The sequence below is a fragment of the Condylura cristata genome, unplaced genomic scaffold (assembly GCF_000260355.1).
Source record: "Condylura cristata isolate star-nosed mole 26May11 unplaced genomic scaffold, ConCri1.0 scaffold00025, whole genome shotgun sequence".
Classification (NCBI taxonomy): Eukaryota; Metazoa; Chordata; class Mammalia; order Eulipotyphla; family Talpidae; genus Condylura; species Condylura cristata.
In genome coordinates, this window is record NW_004567126.1 from 6,025,022 (window position 1) to 6,032,112 (window position 7,091).

The window sequence follows — 7,091 nt, forward strand, 5'->3', positions numbered from 1 at the left end:
GCTGCTTTATTTACAATTGGAAAAACATGGAAGCAGCCCAAATGCCCAAAAGTAGATGACTGGTACATATATACAATGGAATATTACTCAGCAACCAAAAAAGAGAAACACATGTCTTTTGCAGCAACTTGGGTGGAGCTGGAAAAGATGATGCTTAGTGAGATAAGCTAGAAAGAAAAAGAAAAATACCGGATGGTTTTGCTCATAGCAGGAGTATAATGGATCAGGCTAGAAAATAACAAAAATAATGAACAACCATATGCCAGGGACATTTTGCGGGGGTGGAGTGGGGAATGGGATCAAATGGGGAGGGGGGTAGGGAAGTGCACAGGGCTATGGTGATGGCACATGGGTGACTTGGTGATGGAAACCCATAAGGATTACAATTGAGATTTAAAAAAAATGTACAAAATGATGTAAAAATAAACTATTATATTTAAAAAAAAATCTTCCCCAGAGTAAAAGCTTCCTATTTTTAAGTATATTTGGGGTTTTATTTAGACCATCTATTTTAATTTTATAAAGTATGAGAGGCCAAAGGGCAGATATTCAGAGCTCAGCTTACCTAAAACCCATAAAAGTTTGTCTTGAAGCAATTCTAATTATTGACATCTTCCTACCTCATGTTACAATTGAGAGAAAGAGCAGCGTAAAGATTATTTAAGAAATGTTTAAGTGATTTACACTTATCTCTGGGGTCTCATGTGAACAAAAAGGCCCAGTTAAATACATTAAAACATCTATTAAAAATGTACAAAATGATGTAAAAATAAACTTTTATAAAATAATAATAATAATAATAATAATAAAAGCATGGTGTTCACAAAAAAAAATCTACATCTACATTTGATCAAGGTGTTAAGTAATAAGCACAATTGTTTAATAGTAACAGAAAGCCTTAGGAGTGTTAAGTTCTCAATTCTACAAATGTAGACTCCAGGGCTCAGGGAAAATAAACAGCTTTCCAAGATGTCACGCTGACAGAGACAGGAGTCCAATTCAAAGCCTCTCCTCTTTACCAAATGCATGCATTACTTCTGAGGGACATACATGTACAGAAAATATCCTCTTTCATTTTTTTCCCCATGATATTTTATTGGGATTTTCCCTTATAGTTCTTATCTGGTGGTACATTCCACCACACCACTGTTGATGTCATCTATGATATCATGAGAGTGGCAGCCCGCAGACTGAGCAGTCTTGAGGATCTCTTGACTGGTGCCAGAGAGTTCTCTAGCTTAAGAACAGTGCCACATCTGTCAGACAATCTTGTCAAAAAGTGATATTTCCACTGTGCTTATGTGTTTTTTTGCTTCTTTCAGTCTCTGGCTGTTCCTTGAGGGCTTTGCTGATGAGGGCAGAGGCTGAAGGTATCAACTCAATCTGGGCCTGTCCTAAATGGTCAGTTTCACTATAATCCTCAAACCATTCCAATCACCAGTTGCCTTGGCAATGTACCACTAACTTTTTTGGGAGGAAGACCTAAGGGTCCAATCTTGGACGCCAGGGCAGAAGTGGCACCAACTTCCCCACTGGTGCACCTCAGATGTACAACTTTAATTTCATTGGATCAAACTTAGGTGGCATGATAAAGGTAACCGGTATTGGATGAACACAAGCAAAGAAAGCTGCACCTTGGCCTATTCTAAGCCGAAAGCCAAAAGGTCTCTTGCTATTTTGAAGTCCAAGTGTAATGAAATAAATATCAACCTGGCAAACATGAAAAATGTTTTATTTAATTGGTTGCATTTTGCAAGCACATGCTAGAATCAAGACTGTACACCTCCAGTAAAGATAGTGTCCAATTCTTAATTAAAAGCATAGATGCTATTAATTTTTTAAAAGACCAGCTACATTGTCTTGTTTTCTTCTGTTGTTTGAGGTTTAGAATTGGAAGTAAGATTGTGTGTCTTTATTTTCTTATCTATTGAAATCATGGCTTAAGGGGACATGAGAAGTTAACCAAGCCTAGAATTGACTTTTCAACATCTCTAGGAAGTCTGTTGACATTCTCAGTATAAACAATGAATAATTGATTAGCATTGATTATGGCACTCTTCTTCATGAAATTTAACACACCATAATAGAAACAGATAGTTTTGAAAAATCATTTGTAACAAGCTTCGGGAAGTTGACTTATTGAGGTGGTGATACAGGTAGACCATCCTATCAAGATAATATTTTCCAAGCCTATAAAAATAATTGTTTGGTGTTTGAGTCTCTGAGAAATTTCTTAGTCATCCCCTGTTTAACAAAACTTTATAGTTTTAAATGCCCTTTCACTCCACTGAATATATGTAAATGTTATCACATCAGTGGCTTCTTGTTAGTTGGTTCTAGTGTATCCCTGGAAGACTGGACCGAGTGAGGTGGTCAGCCAAGTCTTGCTAAGAATTCAAGAAACAAAAGGAATCAGACCCACACAGTTAATGAGGATCTAGTAACTAAAGAAATACAATACTTGATCCTGGGGGTTAAGTCCCAGCCATATCACTGAGTTTGTTCCCTGGCCAGGGATCTAACCCACATATGGCAAATAGAGCATCAGACCTCTCTGGTGAATCCTTTCACCTCCCACCCCGACCCCAGCACCTCTGGCCTACACCCCAGTTCTTCTACATAAAAAAAAAAGAAAGAAATACAGTAATAAATTCATAGCCATTTCCTGTCAATGTATCAAGCAATTCCACCAGAAGATGGCAACAGTGAAAGCAGAAGCCTCTAGAAAAAAGAAGTCCTGGTCTGGGCAAATCTTACTACTTGGAATTAGGATCCTGCCTCAAGAGCTCTGGAATTAGCAAAAGTTCCTGGTTGGTATGGAAGACTAGGGAACTGGGAGGAACACATCACAATTGTTAACAGATGTCTCCCCAATTCTGAAAGAGAAAGGTTAGGATCAAGGTTTAGGAGAATGCAACATTGGTTACCAACCCATGTTAACCAAGGGTCTCTCAGAAGTTAGCTCTGTTTATACCAGAAAAGTCAACTAGAAGTAACAGATACCAAAGCATGGCAGCATGAAAACTAATATAAATTTAAGGCACAGTCACAGACCAGAGCAAAAAGCAAATCTGATCGGGAATCCTGAATGTTTATGTCAAAAGCAAATATCTAACGTAGATTTCTTGTTCCTTCAGTTTTAAATAATGATGGAGCCTGTGCACAGGCCTGCCTGAAAGGTAGGGTCTGGAATAGTAGAATCTGGCAATGCGCAGCCATCAGGTATTTAGGGGTTAGCACTTTTTTTGTGGTCCGTTTTGAATGTATTTGTAAGAGCAGTAAAAAATAGTCAAATGGTAAGTTAAGTCTCATCACTACCACTGCGAAAGTCTGCAGCAATGGCCAGAGTTTGATCTCCCACCAGAGAGCTAACCCACATGACACAGCAGACTTCTGTGTCCTCCACTGCTTCCCTTAGCAGTGTATTCCAATAGATCTGCCTATTCTGCTCCTGACTGTGTCTCTGGTGAATCCTATTACCCAGACACTTATGTTCTGCACCCCAATTCTATGCAAATATAAGTACAATCTTTAAAAAAAAAAGTCAAATGGTATAGATTACAAATGCCCTCTCTTTTCCCATTAGCTGTTAAAGTAATGAGGAAGACCAAGGGACAATTGTCCTATGAAGTGTTTTGAAGAGATAGTTTATGGAAGAAAAAGTACAAGAACCTATAGTCCCACATGGAGAGTTACAGTGAAAATTTCACACTCAGTACAATGCCTCATCCTCTTGGTTGTGCCCATACATAATGCTGCATAATATGACCCGTTCTCAAGATGAGCTAGAATTGCCTTTAGTATCTCTAGTCAAGTAGAGTTGGTGATTGAAGCTGCAAGTACCTAGAGACATTGAAATCCCAGAAATGGGATGAAACTACTCACTAAAGAACTAATCTTTGGTGATCTAAGCAAAAAATTGGGTGATTATTTGCATGCTTAAGAGAAGACATGCTTCAGGGATACAGCATCCCCACCATACTTCTCAGTCTTTATAAGAAGGTTTAAGGCCACTTGTGTTGGGCTGTCTGTCTGGTCACTCATTCTTTGAAGCTATTGGACCTGATACTTGGCCTGAGACCCACAGCAGCACCAATCCTCCCAAGCCTTTCCTGTTTCATGTCAGGAGCCAGCTCCTATGCTCCTGGGTAAGTCAGCCTTGGAACAGGTACTTGGCAGAGATATCCTGATATAAAGGGAAGAAGCAAGCAAAACTTGAGTATTCTGATGGCAGAATAGCCTGAGGCTCTTTTTGCAAAAACAGGGCAGGAGACTCCAGGAAAGTTGATATATCAGAGTTGCTCAAGGATTTGACTTTCATGTTTTGAGTGCCATAGTCCAGGCCCACAGACCATGAAAAATATATTGAGAACCACCCCCGTGAAACAAGGTGGAATGTCATCTGTTAGCTCTGGAATCTTGGTCTCCACATAGATGGTCACACATAGACCAAGGCAGAGGCAGCCCAAGCCCTTCCAAGGGTAAAGTGTATCAGATGAGAGTTGGCTCCACCAAGCCCAAAGAAGACTGAAAGCACAGCACATGTACTGGAAATATGTCTACAGGTCTTCTGTAGGTCTGGAGTTTGAGGCCTCAGCAAGTCATTCACTCGATATATCCAAGGTTGACAGAGCCTAGCTGTTGACAGAACCATTTAGAAAAATGTAGTTCCCCAATCTCCAAAGAAGGTAGTTTTCCTTCTAAGTGTTGGCCTGGAAACTAAAGTTCCAGAGGACATACTGAAGTGGGCAAGTTAGAGCTGCCCAGTCATGAATGAGTTGTCAGGCCCTGCATGCAGAGCTGAGCCATCTCAGTCCTTGGTGCACACTGTACATTGGCTACAAAGTTCTCAGCCTGCCACACCTGACCTATATTGCTAGGTAAAATTGTCTCACGGTTGACAAAGTGGGGCTGCAGCACCTCTCCGCTATAGTGCATTGACTACATTTCCACTGGAGAGAGACTTTTAGCCTAGAATTACGAGGCCTGTGTGCTGCTTGTCTCAATATCACTGTTCTTTGTCCCCAGCTATGTCAAGTCTTGTCTAAATTGCTATCATGCTCACCCCTGGAGCCAAATGCTCTTCAGCCAGCTTTTACCTGATAAGTAGAGGAGTCTATGACTAGACTGCAGGCCCTGAAAAGCTAGAAAGTGGAAAATCCACATGAAATAGCTAGACAGGATTTCTGCAACTCTTCTACTCAGCTACTCCAGTAGGGTGGACCACTCCATGAGGGATGTCTGCAAGAAGGTCCTCATAGCTGTAAGGCCTCAGTGCCAGAGTGCTCTGCAGGTGAAGATAGGGCCCACAGGGCACAGGAGGGGCTGCTAGTCCTCCCATTGTTCCTCCATGCATGTTCGGTCATCAAAAAAAATTGTCCAATCCCATTGTGGAAATAAAGACCTTAGAGGTTGATAGCCACATGGAACAGACTAGTAGCTGCGAAGACTAGGAGAAGCCACCAGCCAGACTCAGGGCCCCTTCAACCTGTCCACTAGTTCTGCTTAAACCCTAGGGAAGGTGAAGAGCTATGAGTAGGAGACACTGATCCACAGGGGTATTGCCAAAAAATAGGAAGTCCAAAATGCAGATTAGACTTATAATTAACATGCAAAGCCTCAAAATGTAGCAGAGTTATCAAAAAACACTGTCACCAAAAAGAAAGACCAAAGGATGGAAGAGCAGGAATTTCTTGGCATTCCCAACAAGCATCTTCTGGGAAGCCCAGCTGCAGAAAAAAGGCCTAAGGCATTAGTGCTTGATGGAAAATTCCACTCTTTAGGAGAAAAGATGGAAAAAGTAACAAGTCTCACACTCTCAGAGAAAGCAAGTTCCAGTGACACAGTCCCAGAAGAAGTAACCTGGGCAGGGAATTTTTTTGAGATGCTGCAGACTGAAGCTGGGACTGTGGAGCAGGAAGAAGCCCCTGGGGCTTTATGTAAATCTCTCCAGCCTTGTCAGGGGAAGCAACTGTAGTAGGCTTGACTCTATATATGAGAGATCAAGGGACTCTAGGTGCCCTCAAAAGCCCCCCAATGGAACAGAGAACAACAGGGCTGGCCCAAGTCCCTCCTGAGGCCCTCAGGAACTCTGCCTCCAGTGGCTGCCCATTCTTCAACTTTTACATTTCATTCTGTTTCCACTAACTAGTTATGAACTTCCAAAGGCCACACCTACTTTTATATTCTACCCTGTAGCATCCAGGAGCAAATGCTACACATCAACAGTGCTGAATTATTCTGTCCGCTGATGGACAAGCAGCAACAACACACTGCGTGGGGTGCAGTCTTGCACCTTTCTGCACCTCGGTTGCCTCACTGTACAGTGGGGAAGTTAGATCAAGCTAGTGAATTTTCTATTGTGTCCTTGTGAGCCTTAGGCTTTCTTAGAGCTACCAAAGGCCCCGCCAAACACAGTGGCCTTGGGAGGGAGGAGGGTCACGGGCCACACCCACTTCATTGGGAGCAGTTCTGCTTTGGGTTCATTTGTGGGGTTCATAGTAGCAGGTCATTTGTAAGAGTTCTGTAGGTAAGATAATTTTAGATGACCTGTTGTGATTATTATAAAGACCCTTTTACATTAATGTGCAATGCTTTTGTAGTTTGTCTGACATTTACTTGGGACTCTTTTCTTAATAGAAATAAATCCCTTCCCATCTAAGAACTGAGCTGCCTTTTACCCTCAGAGGCCTCTGGGAACACTTTTCACCTTTGCAAACTGAGCTATTTGCAGTTGGCTGCACACCTCATACCTTTTAGCTCAATCACTTCAAATGTGTGGCCTCCTCCCTTTCCCCTAGCTTCCCGTGACCCTAGCCACCTCCTAATTGTTGAGAGTGTCCCCTCAGGCCCTCCCTCTGCTCATCGTGGACACATCCCCCCTTCTTTGGATTTTTCCCTTGCATAGATCCTTACCTCTACTTCTGCTTCCCCTTTGCTCTGCACAAGGCTGTGCTTCCCCCACTCCTTTCTTGCCTTTATAGCTCAGGGTTCTTGACAACACTAAGCTGTGCCTGTGAGTCATAGCTGTGGAAACTAACAGTCTAAGTGATGAAGTAGGAAACATGACAGAGAAGGAAGAAGGGAGATAG

General features: G+C 42.1%; 1 pseudogene; it reads right to left on the reverse strand.

Moving 5' to 3' along the window:
- Positions 1 to 1,118: 1,118 nt before the first annotated feature.
- On the reverse strand, positions 1,119 to 1,587 carry LOC101634868 (annotated as a pseudogene).
- Positions 1,588 to 7,091: the final 5,504 nt, after the last annotated feature.